The sequence below is a fragment of the Phyllobates terribilis genome, unplaced genomic scaffold, assembly GCF_046119375.1.
Source record: "Phyllobates terribilis strain yellow unplaced genomic scaffold, ASM4611937v1 Scaffold_4__5_contigs__length_816908805, whole genome shotgun sequence".
Classification (NCBI taxonomy): domain Eukaryota; kingdom Metazoa; phylum Chordata; class Amphibia; order Anura; family Dendrobatidae; genus Phyllobates; species Phyllobates terribilis.
The window spans coordinates 471,049,968-471,064,028 of NW_027362764.1; positions in this window are offsets into that span (position 1 = coordinate 471,049,968).

Sequence of the window (14,061 nt, forward strand, 5' to 3'; positions counted from 1 at the left end):
AGCAACACTGTCACTGTGCTTCTTATATGTGTGACTGACATGTTTCTATCTATCTAATCTATGTGTGATGCTCTATTCCTTCTTGTCTAAATTGTCGGGTACCGGTGTATGCCGCTGCTGAATTGCCGGCCGGCTTTTTTAAAGAGAGCGTCTTCTGAGCAGTTTGTCAGCTTTTGGACACCTTTGAAGGTGTTTTCTATGTGTTTCTATGTGTTTTTGTTTGCCTGACATTGGTTTTAACGGTGTTCGACGGTGTTCTAAGGTGTTCGACGAACAGTTCGACGACGAACAGTTCATCGAACATCCCGGTGTTCGACGAACCGAACCGAACCCGAACACTACGGGGGTGGCTCAACACTAGTCGAGACGTTTAGCCGATTGAAGATATGACAGGTTCTTATGGTCAGTGATAACAGTAATAGGATGGACAGCCCCCTCCAACCAATGTTGCCATTCTTCGAACGCCAATTTAATTGAAGAAAGCTCCCTATTACCCATGTCATAATTTCTCTCAGCTGAAGATAATTTCTTGGAAAAGAAAGCGCATGGACGCCATTTACCATGGGACAGATCCTGAGACAACACAGCCCCAACCCCCACCTCCGACGCATCAACTTCTACCATAAAAGATTGAGAAACATCAGGTTGACTGAGTATAGGTGCTGTGGCAAAACATCTCTTTAAGGAGGAAAAAGTCTGCTCGGCGGCATTCGACCATTTAGAAACATCAGACCCCTTTCTTGTCATGTCAATGAGGGGTTTCACAATTACTGAATTTTGGATGATTTTCTGGTAAAAATTAGTAAATCCCAGAAAACGTTGTAGAGCCTTCAGGTTCTTGGGACGGTCCCAATCTAGGACAGCACAGATCTTCTCCAAATGCATCCGAAAACCCAAAGATGACAATAGGTACCCCAAAAACTGCACCTCCTGGAAGGCGAAAACACACTCTTCTAGTTTGGCATATAGTTTGTTATCCCTTAATATCTGAAGCACCTGTTTAACATGCACCCGATGTGTCTCAAAATCAGGTGAGTAAACCAAAATATCATCCAGATAGACTACCACAACCCTGCCCACCAAATGATGGAGAATATCATTAATAAAATGCTGGAACACCGCAGGTGCATTGGTCAGACCAAAAGGCATAACCAGACTCTCAAAATGCCCTTCAGGGGTATTGAACACTGTTTTCCATTCATCCCTCTTTCTGATTCTAACCAGATTGTAGGCTCCCCTTAAATCCAACTTGGAGAACACCTTAGCTCCCACAACCTGGCTGAACAAATCAGGAATCAGAGGAAGAGGGTATGGATCCCGGATGGTAATTTGATTTCATTCCCGGAAATCTAATCAGGGACATAGACCGCCATCTTTTTTCTTCACAAAGAAAAACCTTGCCACCATGGGCGAAGATGAGGGTCTGATATGTCCCTTCTCCAGACTTTCTGCAATGAAATCCTTCATGGTTTGTCTCTGAGGGCCAGAAAGATTATACAGTCTGGACTTTGGTAGTTTAGCTCCGGGGGTCAGGTTAATAGGACAGTCATATGCCCGATGAGGAGGCAAATCCTGATACCCCCTCTCAGAAAAAACATCATCAAAACCAGACAAAAATGCAAGTAAGGTCTCTGTAGAGACTGTAGAAGGGGAAATATTTAAACAGTTCTCATGGCAGTAATCTCCCCAATCAATGATCTTTCTGGATTGACAATCCACCAACTGATTATATTTCACCAACCAGGGTAGACCCAGTACAATTGGAGTGGGAAGACTGTTCAGGACATAGCAAGGAATTATCTCACAATGAACCGACCCCACCCTCAGTTTTACACCATGTACAATCTGAGTTAGAGCTTTCTGTGCAAGTGGCGCTGAGTCGATGGCAAAGATAGGAATGGGCTTAGCTAAAGTAAAGCAAGCAAGACCATGAGTTCTCACAAACACAGCATCGATCATGCTGACTCCAGCTCCACTGTCAACAAACACAGAAATTTTCTCGGTTTTGCTCTCTAGCACCACCTCTGCCTATCACTGACAGGTGTCTGCCTAAGTGCGCAGCATGTCAATTTCTCTTGCGGTTCCGCATGTGGACTTTCCCCATAGACTAACATCTATGAGGAAAGTCCGCATGTGTAAAAAAAAAATAAATCGCGCCACTCATTCTCATAATGAGGGCGGAGCCGCTTGGCAGCTCCTGACCGTGTGCACATAACCTTAGACATTCCTGGCTGGGATCATAGAGCCGGTGCCTGTTTGGCAGCATGTATCAGGTTCACTTTAAATGTATTTATTCACCTATATGTTCACATGTGGCCCTTCAGCCCCATCACACGGGGCCTTTCTTAAAGTTGTAATGGAGCTAAAATGCCACATGTAACCATATGTAAATACATATATACACTAAATACATGGGCAGCACATACACATACTGTATGTACACATACATGGACATGACACACACAGAAACATATTAGACACACGTATATTACACATGCACTTACCCTTTCTACAGATGACTGCGCATGATCCATGCAGTCCTCGACATTAGTGGGGTCCTCACTTGCCAGATTCTTCTTCCTGTAACCTGTACTTCCATCTTCTCTGTGATGCAGTCTCCCCTCCTCCTGGGGCCCGACTACAGAGCTCTCTCCTCTCTTGATATAATTGCAAAGCAGAAGGCAGGAGGGGGAGAGCAGAGCACTAACATACAGAGCAGGGGGGCAGGGAGAGCAGGGGCCATGCTGTAAGCAGCCGCTCTGCTCCGCTGGAGGCCGGAGGAGGTGGGCGGAGCCTCCTCTCCTGTTCTAACAGAGCAGACCCTGAGGCATCTTCTGCACTCTTCATAGTGCAGCCAGAGGTGAATACTTCCCCTGACTCCGGCTCCCTGAAACCTCCGGTGGTTCTGACCGAGCCTGATTGATTACAACAGTATCTGCATCCTAAGGATGTAGATACTGTTGAAATTGTGATGGGGCGATGGAGGGGTCCGATGCTGTTTCGTCCCCCTTCGCAGGTTCAATCTGGACATCTACTCTTTCTAGCAACACATGGGCCAGCACTGGCATGGTAAGTGTGATCTGTCCTGGTGGTAGGGTCACTATAGCTTCTGGAGACACCATCACCTTGCCGAGGCGCTGTGAGGCGGCTGATAATTTCTGGATTTGGCTGACCCACACAAGCTGTTGAAACACTCACTTACTGGCATGATAGCAATTTGTTTGGGTCCAATTGTTGCTTTGGGGCTCATCAGCCAGGAATTGGCCTAGTTATTTCAAGATGTTCTCCCCCAGGGTCATGATGGTTCCACCTCCTCCTGGTCCTTTTACCAATATTATCCCTTTCCTGCCAAGCTCCTTTCCGCACACTCGTACCAACATCCATACCACTCCGGTCACCAGGATAGGCAACTGGTTAGCAGCCACTAGCCGAATGGTTGGCTCTTTCCTGGAGCAGACAACTTTAGGGAAATGAACTCGAAGTACTGTCCGGGCATAATGGTCAACAGGATCCCTGTATACCTCAATCAGTGAATACTTTGTCCATTAAACTCAGCCCAGATAATGGGTCTGTCAGAAACAATATCCTAGGAGCCTTCATCCTCTCTCTCTTGGGTATAGGTCCCCACGGTCAGGCTCCTTATTTGTTATCCCAGAGGTGGCCAATGCGTGACTCCGCACCATACCTGTCAAGACAGGGGCTGGGGTTGGAGCATAGGCGTTATTTTAGGGCCTGTCTTAGCTAGGGGTCCCTCAGTCCAGCAGCCAGTTGATCCCGCAGCACATCTAATGGTCTCAGCCCTCTATATCCGTCTTGGGTCTGCTTGGTGATGTGGGCCGACACTTCCTGCATGGCTTTCACGTACAGGGCCACGTTCTCGCCATCCCCCTGGACTCAATGGAATAAGAGCATGCGTAAGTTGCCTAGGTCTGTGGTGTCATTTTGCATTTCCTCTAAAATTCTGATTACTTTATTTACGGATTCACGGTCCCTAGGCTGTCTGTACATGGCCATCTGTCGTGCCCCTCCGTCCATGGTTATAGGGCCAACTACACTTGCTTGGCAGGGGTCTCAGTCGCTCCACCCAGTACCACAACACTATGTTTCTTCTTGTAAACTTTGGGAGGTGGCTCAGCAAAGCCCCCAGGGGAATGTGCCCCTGGCGGGCTCCGATACAGACTGATCTGCCATTTCTGTGCTAGAATGTTGCATCCTGCCAACTAGGCAAAATTTAAGCTGGTGACCGGATGCAACGCACAGACAAAGCACAAGGTGGAAGTAACCACTGAAACTATTTATTTCCCTGATATGGTGGGAATTGTAGTAACTATGCAACGACAGTTAATGCTGAACAGGGTAATTGCAGCATGAAATATACTATAACAAATATATACATAATCCTCAGGTTCACTATAGCTACTATAGCAATCTCTTTTTATACTTTCTTATAACTCCTGACAAGGAGGGGATGATACTGGTATTGGAGAAAGTCACTGTATTATCGCTTCTTCTAACACAGGCCCTAGCGGGGGTCTCCAGTTGTTCCCGGTAGGCCTCAAATCCTCCTGACAATGTCTAACAAGACTCGCTGGGACACCTTCACTTTTGTAGGCCCCCGCCCTGTCTGTTGTACTAGCCCAGACCAACCCCTGTACCGTACGTCGGTTCTGGAAGCAATGGCCTGGCTCACCCATGCCTCCCATTCATCACCATGGGTGTCTACCCCCAAACTGAGTCTTCTCTCAGATCTTCGGTGCTTGACTGATGGCGGATATCTCTTGTACCCAGTGTGATGAGGGCTGGGCCTCAGCTCTTGACGGGCATAGTCTGGACTCCAGGTCTTGACCGGCACAGGTCTGGTTTTTAGAACTTGACTGGCGTCATCTAGATTCTATAACTTCCCTGGCGTAGATCAGGTCTTCGGGTCTTGACCGGCGTCGTCTGGATTCTGGAATTCGATTGGTGTCACCCAGGTTCTGCTTACAGATGTGCCATGGCTCTCTACCTAGGGCCTTCTGCTGCAGTCTGTCACCTTGGCCTCAGCGTCTTCCTGTATACACGTCCTGCCCCTTCCTTAACTTGGTGCCAAATTTCCTTTCATTTTGACATGCTGGCCTTTTATATTGGAGAACTAAGTCATCAAGGTCACCCGGTGCTCCATTCAAACTTTTCCTCTCTGAAACTCTCCCTCTTCTGGTTGGTTTCACAGGGTCTCCTTTCTTGTCTATTATGTTGCACCTTCTTACATAGTACACGACATCTGACTAAGCACTCCTCCCATCAGCCTAAGGCATTTTTAAATAGAGCTTGATCCTACCTGACAATATAATTGTAGCCTTTTAGCCTGGGAGAGACATTATGCTAGGTTTAGGATCCCAGCAAAGAGGTATTTCTTGTTGCTGGTTGTTGGGCTCACACGACTTGGCCAATTTGTGGGTTAAGTGCCTTCATTATTTAACATGTTTTCTACAGCAGTAGGGCAGTTCGAATTTCATATATTCAATGTTTATATATTATAGCGTTTCAGAGTCCAGCTTTAATTTGTTAGTTATATAGAGTGGCTCTATTAGCTTGCACCTATTCCAACTTGTATTTTTCTGTTTGGAAATGATGGTCATTTTTTTTTTATTTGTAGTACACGCCCTCTGACTGAGCACTCTTGCTATCAGCCTAAAGCGTTTTTAAATAGAGCTTGATCCTACCTGCCTATATAATTGTAGCCTTTTAGCCCAGGAAAGGCATCATGTTAGGTTTAGGGTCCCAACAAAGGGGCACACCTTGTCGCTGGCTCTTGGGCTCACACGAATTAGCCAATTTGTGCACTAAGTACCTTCATTTTTTAACATGTTTTCTACACCAGTAATGCAGTTCCAATTTCTTATATTCAATGTTTACATATTATAGCATTTCATAATGCCGCTTTAATTTGTTACTTTGGGAGCCAGTCAAGATTTACAACATGAAAGGGGCACAGGTATCACTTTATGCTACCAGTTGTGACAAGGACACTAGCAAAACTAGAGAAGGAATCCGTCAGGAAGGATAAGAAGAGGTGAATTATCTGGGCCAACTATCTGAAAAACTATTCTATTTTTGGGGGTAGTTGTCACTCTCATTTGCACCAAAGCAAATGACTTTGATTCACTATTGTTATGTTCTGCTACCAGAGCTAAGGAAAGAGAGGAGATCTGTCCCTACGATAGAACTCAGCTTTATCCCTACGATGTAACAGGGGACCTGATCCTGCGATCAGACCTGCTAAAGTCCTAAGCTAGTCTGTACGGAGACCTATAGATGTGGGAAGGAATCCCTACAAGTACTAAGGACTGGGAGGAAAATGGGACACCTCCTAACAGAAATAGTAGCAGACAGACAAACAAACAAAATATATAGAACACTGAGGTCCGTAGACCAAGCAAACTAACAGAGTTAGATACAGAGCACAGGCTAGCTAGAAAGTAGTTATATAATGGAGTCCAGCAAAGCCAGAAGGGCGGAGCAGGATTAAATAGGCCAACAAGGTCATGTGACCAGCAAAGGAAAAAACCTAAGAGCAAGGTTCTAACAGTACCCCCCCTTCTAAGTGGATCCTCCGGATCCCCTAGGACCAGGCTTATCAGGAAATCTCCTGTGAAACGCTCTGATAAGTCTGGACGCGGAAACATCATCTGACCTCACCCAAGAGTTATCCTCGGGTCCGAAACCTTTCCAGGCCACAAGATACTGCAAGCTACCTCTATACCGTCTAGAGTTAAGGATGCGAGAAATTTCATATTCCCCGTCCTCCACCACCGGAGGAACAGAGGCAGAGGCGTCACCATCCGACACAACAGCTTTTTTTAACAGAGAGACATGAAATACCGGATTAATTCTCCAGGAGGTAGGAACCTCCAACCTAACAGCAGATTGGTTGACAACCTGAAGCACCTTAAAGGGCCCTACAAACTTGGGACCCAATTTCTTAGAAGGAATCCTCAACCGCAGATTCCTAGAGGACAACCAAACCATGTCACCAACAGCGAACAAAACCTCCTGTCGTTTCCTATCAAAGTAGTCTTTAGATTTTCTGTTGGCCTCCTGAAGATTACCACGCACATCCGTCCAAACTCTCTCCAAATCACCGGAAAAATTCTCCTCCTCAGGCACGGCAGATCCCAACTTGGAGAACGACCCAAACGACGGATGTCTCCCAGAACAACAAAAAAAAGGCGAACAACCAGCAGAAGAAGATGTATGATTGTTCAGAGCAAATTCAGCAAGTGGCAGAAACTCAGACCACCCCTCTTGATTGTCTGCCACAAAACAACGCAAGAACTGCTCAACATCCTGGTTTTTCCTTTCTGTCTGGCCATTAGATTCAGGATGATATCCGGACGAGAACGACAAATGAACTCCTAACCTGTCACAAAAGGCACGCCAAAAACGAGCCACGAACTGAGGACCCCTATCAGAAACAATGTCAGTAGGAATGCCATGAAGTCTGACAATTTCCTTGACAAAGGCCTTAGCGAGAGTTTTAGCGCAGGGCAGTTTGACGAAGGGAACCAAGTGACACATCTTGCTAAAACGGTCCACGACCACCCAGATGACAGTAAAACCCTCAGAGGGGGGAAGGTCAGTTATAAAGTCCATAGCCAAATGTGTCCAAGGAGCACTGGGAACCTCCAAAGGACAAAGCAACCCCGCAGCAGGAGTATGTGAGGACTTAGATCTAGCACATATAGTACATTGACGCACCCACTTAATGACTTCCTTCTGCCATCCAGGCCACCAAAAACTGCGACCCACCAGTCTCTTGGTCTCAGAGATTCCGGGATGACCTGCCAACCGAGATTCGTGACACTCAACAAACAAATCTCTCCTAAAGGTCCCAGGCACAAACAACCTCCCATGAGGAGTGTTAGATGGGGCATTCTCCTGTGCTTTAAGAATCTCATCTTCCAAAACGGAGTCCAAAGCAGCTATCACAACACCTTCTTGTAAAATGTTCTCCTCTTTCTCAGCACCGACTATGGGAGAAAAACTGCGAGACAAGGCATCCGCCTTAACATTCTTAGTACCAGGGATGTAAGTAACGGAGAAATTAAACCGCGAGAAAAACAGTGCCCACCTAGCCTGACGAGCATTCAGGCGCTTGGCAGCATCAAGATATATCAGATTTTTATGATCCGTAAGAACCTGAACGGGAAATTCCGCACCTTCCAAGAAGTGGCGCCAGTGTTCAAATGCGAGTTTAATAGCCAATAATTCCCGATTACCAATATCGTAATTCAGTTCAGTCTCCGAAAATTTTTTTGAAAAAAAGGCACAGGGATGTAATCCATCCCCGTTATCCTGAGACAATACTGCGCCAACCCCCACAGAGGAAGCATCAACCTCAACCAAAAACGGCTTAGTCACATCAGGCTGCATAAGGATGGGAGCAGAGGTGAACCTCTCCTTGAGATACACAAAAGCTTCAATAGCCTCAGAAGACCACTGAACCGCATCAGCACCTTTCCTGGTGAGATCGGTCAGAGGTTTGACAATACTAGAAAAATTTTTTATGAATTTTCTGTAATAATTAGCGAAACCTAAAAACCTCTGTATCGATTTCAAACCAATAGGCCTAGGCCATTCCTGTACAGCTTGAACTTTAACCGGGTCCATCTCAAAACCTTCGCTGGAGATAATGTAACCCAAAAAACTAATTCTCTGTACAGCGAACTCACATTTCTCCAGCTTAGCAAAAAGCGAATTGTCCATTAACAACTGTAATACCTCACGTACGCTCCGCCAATGAGACTCCAGATCCGGCGAATAAATCAAAATGTCATCCAAATACACAACCACATTTTTGCCGATCAAAGGTCTAAGGATGTCATTAATAAGATTCTGAAAAAATGCAGGAGCATTAGTAAGACCAAAAGGCATAACCAGATTCTCAAAATGACCCACAGGAGTGTTAAAAGCAGTCTTCCATTCATCACCCTCCTTCATGCGCAACAGATTGTATGCCCCCTTAAGGTCAATTTTAGAGAACCACTTGGCCCCCATTAACTGGTTAAACAGATCAGGAATCAATGGCAGTGGGTAAGGATTGCGTACAATAATTTTGTTAATCTCACGAAAATCCAGACAAGGACGTAAACCGCCGTCCTTTTTTTTTACAAAAAAAAATCCAACCGCCACAGGAGACTTAGAGGGCCTAATGTGACCGGCGGCCAAACTTGTCTGTATGTATTCCTCCAAAGCCTTCCTCTCAGGAATAGTAAGGTTAAATAAACGACTTTTAGGAAGAATCGCTCCAGGGACAAATTCAATAAAACAATCATAGTCTCTATGGGGAGGCAAAACCTGCGATTCCTTCTCAGAAAAAACTCTCCAAAAATCCTGAATAGGAACAGGCAATTCTCCCCTATCCAAAGCTGCAATACGCCCGTTACAACACTTGTCATAACATTTATGGCTCCAGGATTTAATTTCACTGGTAGACCAATCCAGTACAGGATTGTGAAATTTTAACCAGGGCAATCCCAATATTACTGGAGAAGGCAAGTTATTCAAAACTACCAAATCCAATTTCTCATGGTGAACACCATTAATAGTGAGAGGAAATTCACAGATCTTGAGAGTAATATTCTTCAAAGGGGAACCATCCACAGAAACCACAGCAATGGGGGATGATAAAGGTTCGGGTTTTAAATTGAGTCTTTCCAAGAATCCCCCATCAATTACATTCAGAGTAGACCCACAGTCAACAAACACCCGAAATTCATTAATTTTTCCTGAGCAATCATGGAAGCAGCTAAAAATACACCCTTGGAATTTAAACAGGCAATACGGGCATGACTGACCTTTTTTTTTTCTTTCTTCATACGAAGCTCACAGCCTTTAATCAAATGACCAGATTTTCCGCAATAGAAACACAAGCCTTCAAAAAATCTACGGTCTTTTTCTTGAGAGCGAGGTGCCACCGATCCAATCTCCATCAGTTCACCACTGTTAGTACACACATTCTCATAACCAGAAACTGACATAGCAGAGGATTTGCTCTCATTAACCCTTGCACGCAGTCTCCTATCCACCCGTATAGCTAATTGCATAGCCTGTTGCAAATCTTCAGGTGTAGGATAAGCAATTAGCAGGTCTTTAACCCTTTCATTGAGCCCAGCAAGAAATAGACTTTTCAGAGCAGAATCGTTCCACCCTGTTTGAGTAGACCAATGACGGAAATGAGTACAATATTTTTCCACATTACCTGATCCCTGTTTCAAACGTCTCAACTCAGTCTCAGCTGATGCGACACGGTCAGGATCATCATATAATAGTCCCAAAGCAGAAAAAAAACTATCCACTGATCTGAAGCATGTATCACTAGGTTGCAAAGAAAAGGCCCACTCCTGAGGCTCTTTGCGCAAAAGTGACATTATGAACCCTATGCGCTGGGATTCATCCCCAGAGGACTTGGGTCTCAAACGAAAATACAATAAGCAAGCATTTTTAAATGAAAAAAATTCTCGGTGTTCACCAAAAAATAAATCCGGCAAACATACCTTAGGCTCCAAGAAATGTGCTCCAGGACAGTTACTCACGTGCTGACGGAGCTCGGCCACCTCCAGAGAGAGTCCCTGCAGGCGATGAGCCAAATCCTGAACCGACACCATGATGGAACAGAAAAATCTTTCCTTAGAGAATTTGCAGGCTGGACTTACTGTTATGTTCTGCTACCAGAGCTAAGGAAAGAGAGGAGATCTGTCCCTACGATAGAACTCAGCTTTATCCCTACGATGTAACAGGGGACCTGATCCTGCGATCAGACCTGCTAAAGTCCTAAGCTAGTCTGTACGGAGACCTATAGATGTGGGAAGGAATCCCTACAAGTACTAAGGACTGGGAGGAAAATGGGACACCTCCTAACAGAAATAGTAGCAGACAGACAAACAAACAAAATATATAGAACACTGAGGTCCGTAGACCAAGCAAACTAACAGAGTTAGATACAGAGCACAGGCTAGCTAGAAAGTAGTTATACAATGGAGTCCAGCAAAGCCAGAAGGGCGGAGCAGGATTAAATAGGCCAACAAGGTCATGTGACCAGCAAAGGAAAAAACCTAAGAGCAAGGTTCTAACAACTATCACTTTTGATTACTAACTGGACAAATTGATGTTTTTGAAGTTTAATTGAATTGGGGTTACACTGTGATAGCCATGTGTTACCTTAACTTTTTTTGAGCAGTGTTTGAGGCTAGATCTGCTGGACTCCCCACTGTCCTAGTCTACTAAACTGAAGAACACATGGATTCTGGTGAAGGTGATTACTACCAGTTGGCTACACGGAGGCTTAGAAAGAAATCGAAATATACTTAAAGGGTTATTACGCTTTTTGTTTTTACTTACACACAAAGGTAACATTGGCAATAAAAAATGTACATCAAGCTTTTAGCCATTGTATACGCTATGATATGAACTACATCACTCAGTTATTTTAATTAAAGAGGAAATTAATTGATTATCCTCTGGAATTGATTCCTTGCATTCTATATATTGAAATTCACCCATGCCGTGCATTGATCCACATCATTTGTAGATCAGCCTGTGATGGAACCTCAGACAACCTTTGAAATTGGCTTAGATTGATTGTTGGATCAGGGCAAGCGCACACAGATGTTTATGTGACAATACTTTTTTTTTTTACTAGAGAAAACACGCTATCACTGGTTCAAATGGACGAGCAGAATTATTCCTGGCAAAGCTTGAATCCATTTGTTAAGCTGTATACTAAATGTTTGTTTTAACAAAAAATGGATGGTCGCATTAGGTAATTCATTCTGTTTTAAGGTTTCTAATAATTATGGTTGCATGAATTTTGAAGAAGTTCTTGCTTGGTTTTATGTCCATTGAGTTTAAACAACTACATAAATAGTTAGGTTTTGTGCAAATTATTAGAAACTTGTGGTGTAACCTAAATCTTAATTGGTCTATTTCTTTGTATGCAAGTGAAGCTTCTAAAATATGTAAAATTATTTATTTAAGCTACTGTATTATTTAATAGTTGTTGATCTTTTCAAGCATCCACTGCTTCTTCTAATATATATATATAAATTAGGCACAAATTACAAATCAAAATATATTTAAAAGTGTTTTTTTCGAGATTATGAAAAAAGTGCAGAAACAATTTTTCCATTGGAGTAGCATTTTTATCTTTAAGGTTGTAATGTCCCTGAAGGCAAAGGGCTATTTCTGAATTGTAAGCAGAAAAAAAATAATTATAAACTACAAATATTTATATTTGTTTAGTCAATTTTTCAATAATACGCACATTTGTTTAGTTATTTGCTAAGTATTTCAATGAAAATGTTTGATTTCTGTTTATTTTACAATAAATAGATAATTCTCCAAATAAATAAATACATCTCCAATAAAAAGGATCTATAAATACACTGTTTTGTTATGAGATCTACCTTAACTCTGCTGCTTTAAATGTCTAAAATGCTGTTTATGATGACTCCCTTAATTGGTAATAGTTTTGCATTTACTATTGTAAACATATTGAATCTTACCACACACTTACCCTCTATTTCTTCTATCTTGCTACATGTTCTTGTGTATTACACACAAAAAAAGAACAAATACATAAAAGTACCTAATGTGTCAGAATAATCCCCAGATAATTCAGCCATAGCTCAGTGGAAATTATTTTTCTATTTTAGCTATTTTCCTCAACTTACTGTGTGGATGGGATTTAGCAGTGCAAGGATTTAAGCAGTGTAAAAATCCCATAATGGATTTTTGGAGAGCTTTTGACACTGTGTATTTATGCTGTTCAAAAAAATGCATTGTCTTGAAGTCCCAGTAAAGTGAAAGGAATTTATAGAAATCTCATACCCACTATACTTTTTTTTTTACGCAACGTAAACTGACCTGCGGAGCATGTGAGAAATCCGCAATATGTCAATTTCTCTTGCAGGTGCGTTGAGTTTTATGTGCGGATTTTCCCCATAGAATTTAATTAGAAACAAAAGATTTGCAAATGAATGTATCAATAAATTTTTGTCAAAGATAAAAACCTGGAAGTATCAAAAACAAAGCAGTTTTATTTAAAACATATCGCACCAAAAAGAGACAAGAACCTCAGTGTCAAAAATGAGATCAAAACGCATGGAAAAAGTGCACTCAAGAAAACAATGAACAATCATAAGTAACCTAACTTATCTAATAGGTGCTGAAATTCTGCAACGTCAAAAACTCACCAAATGCTCATCGAAGAAACATAACCTAAAGGACTAGTGTTCCTATGCATCCCTACCCCTCTCCCAGACATTGTCTCTAGAGCTGCCTTCATACTACTCTATTAGGGCAGGGTCACAGGAGCATATATTTGCAAATCTCGGAGAATCAGGCCGGTTATGCTAATGATACTCTTATTAAACTCTGACCAGAGTTTGATCAGAGTGTCAGCATAGTGCGATCTTCCTTGGATGACAGAATCGGAGCACACCATGAGTAGAAGATGATGAACAAAATTTCTCCATCTTCTCCATTGTTTCAGTGAGCAGAAATTGGACTGCACTCTGATGTCATCTGAGTGCAATATGATGTTTCCCACAGACTCTTTGATCCAAATATCTGATCAAATTCGGGCATGTAGCGATTTTTCTCCTCGGACCAGCTGGTTCAGAGGAAAAATAATCGGATGTATGCGCAGCCCCATAACATAACATTGGTCCGAGTGCAATCCAATGTTTTGTCGGATCGCACTTGGACAGAATATAAGGTGGTGTATGTGAGCCCTTACAAGATAGAGATGTAATTACTCCCAATGTATCACACGCAAGCGAGAGATAAACAGCAGAGTATGGTGTTGGGGCCACATAGGGCTGGCTTACAGAGGCTTCTCTGACAGAGCATTAGTAAGTGATATATTGCATTTACAATCAGGTGCTGACTTAAGTAAAGCTAGACTAAGGCCTGTTTCAGATGGTCTTACATATTGTATTCTGCAGCATATTCAGTGAGATTTTGTAGTTTTTTGGGGGGGACTGAAACATTGTAGCATGAGATGTCTATATAGCATTGTGT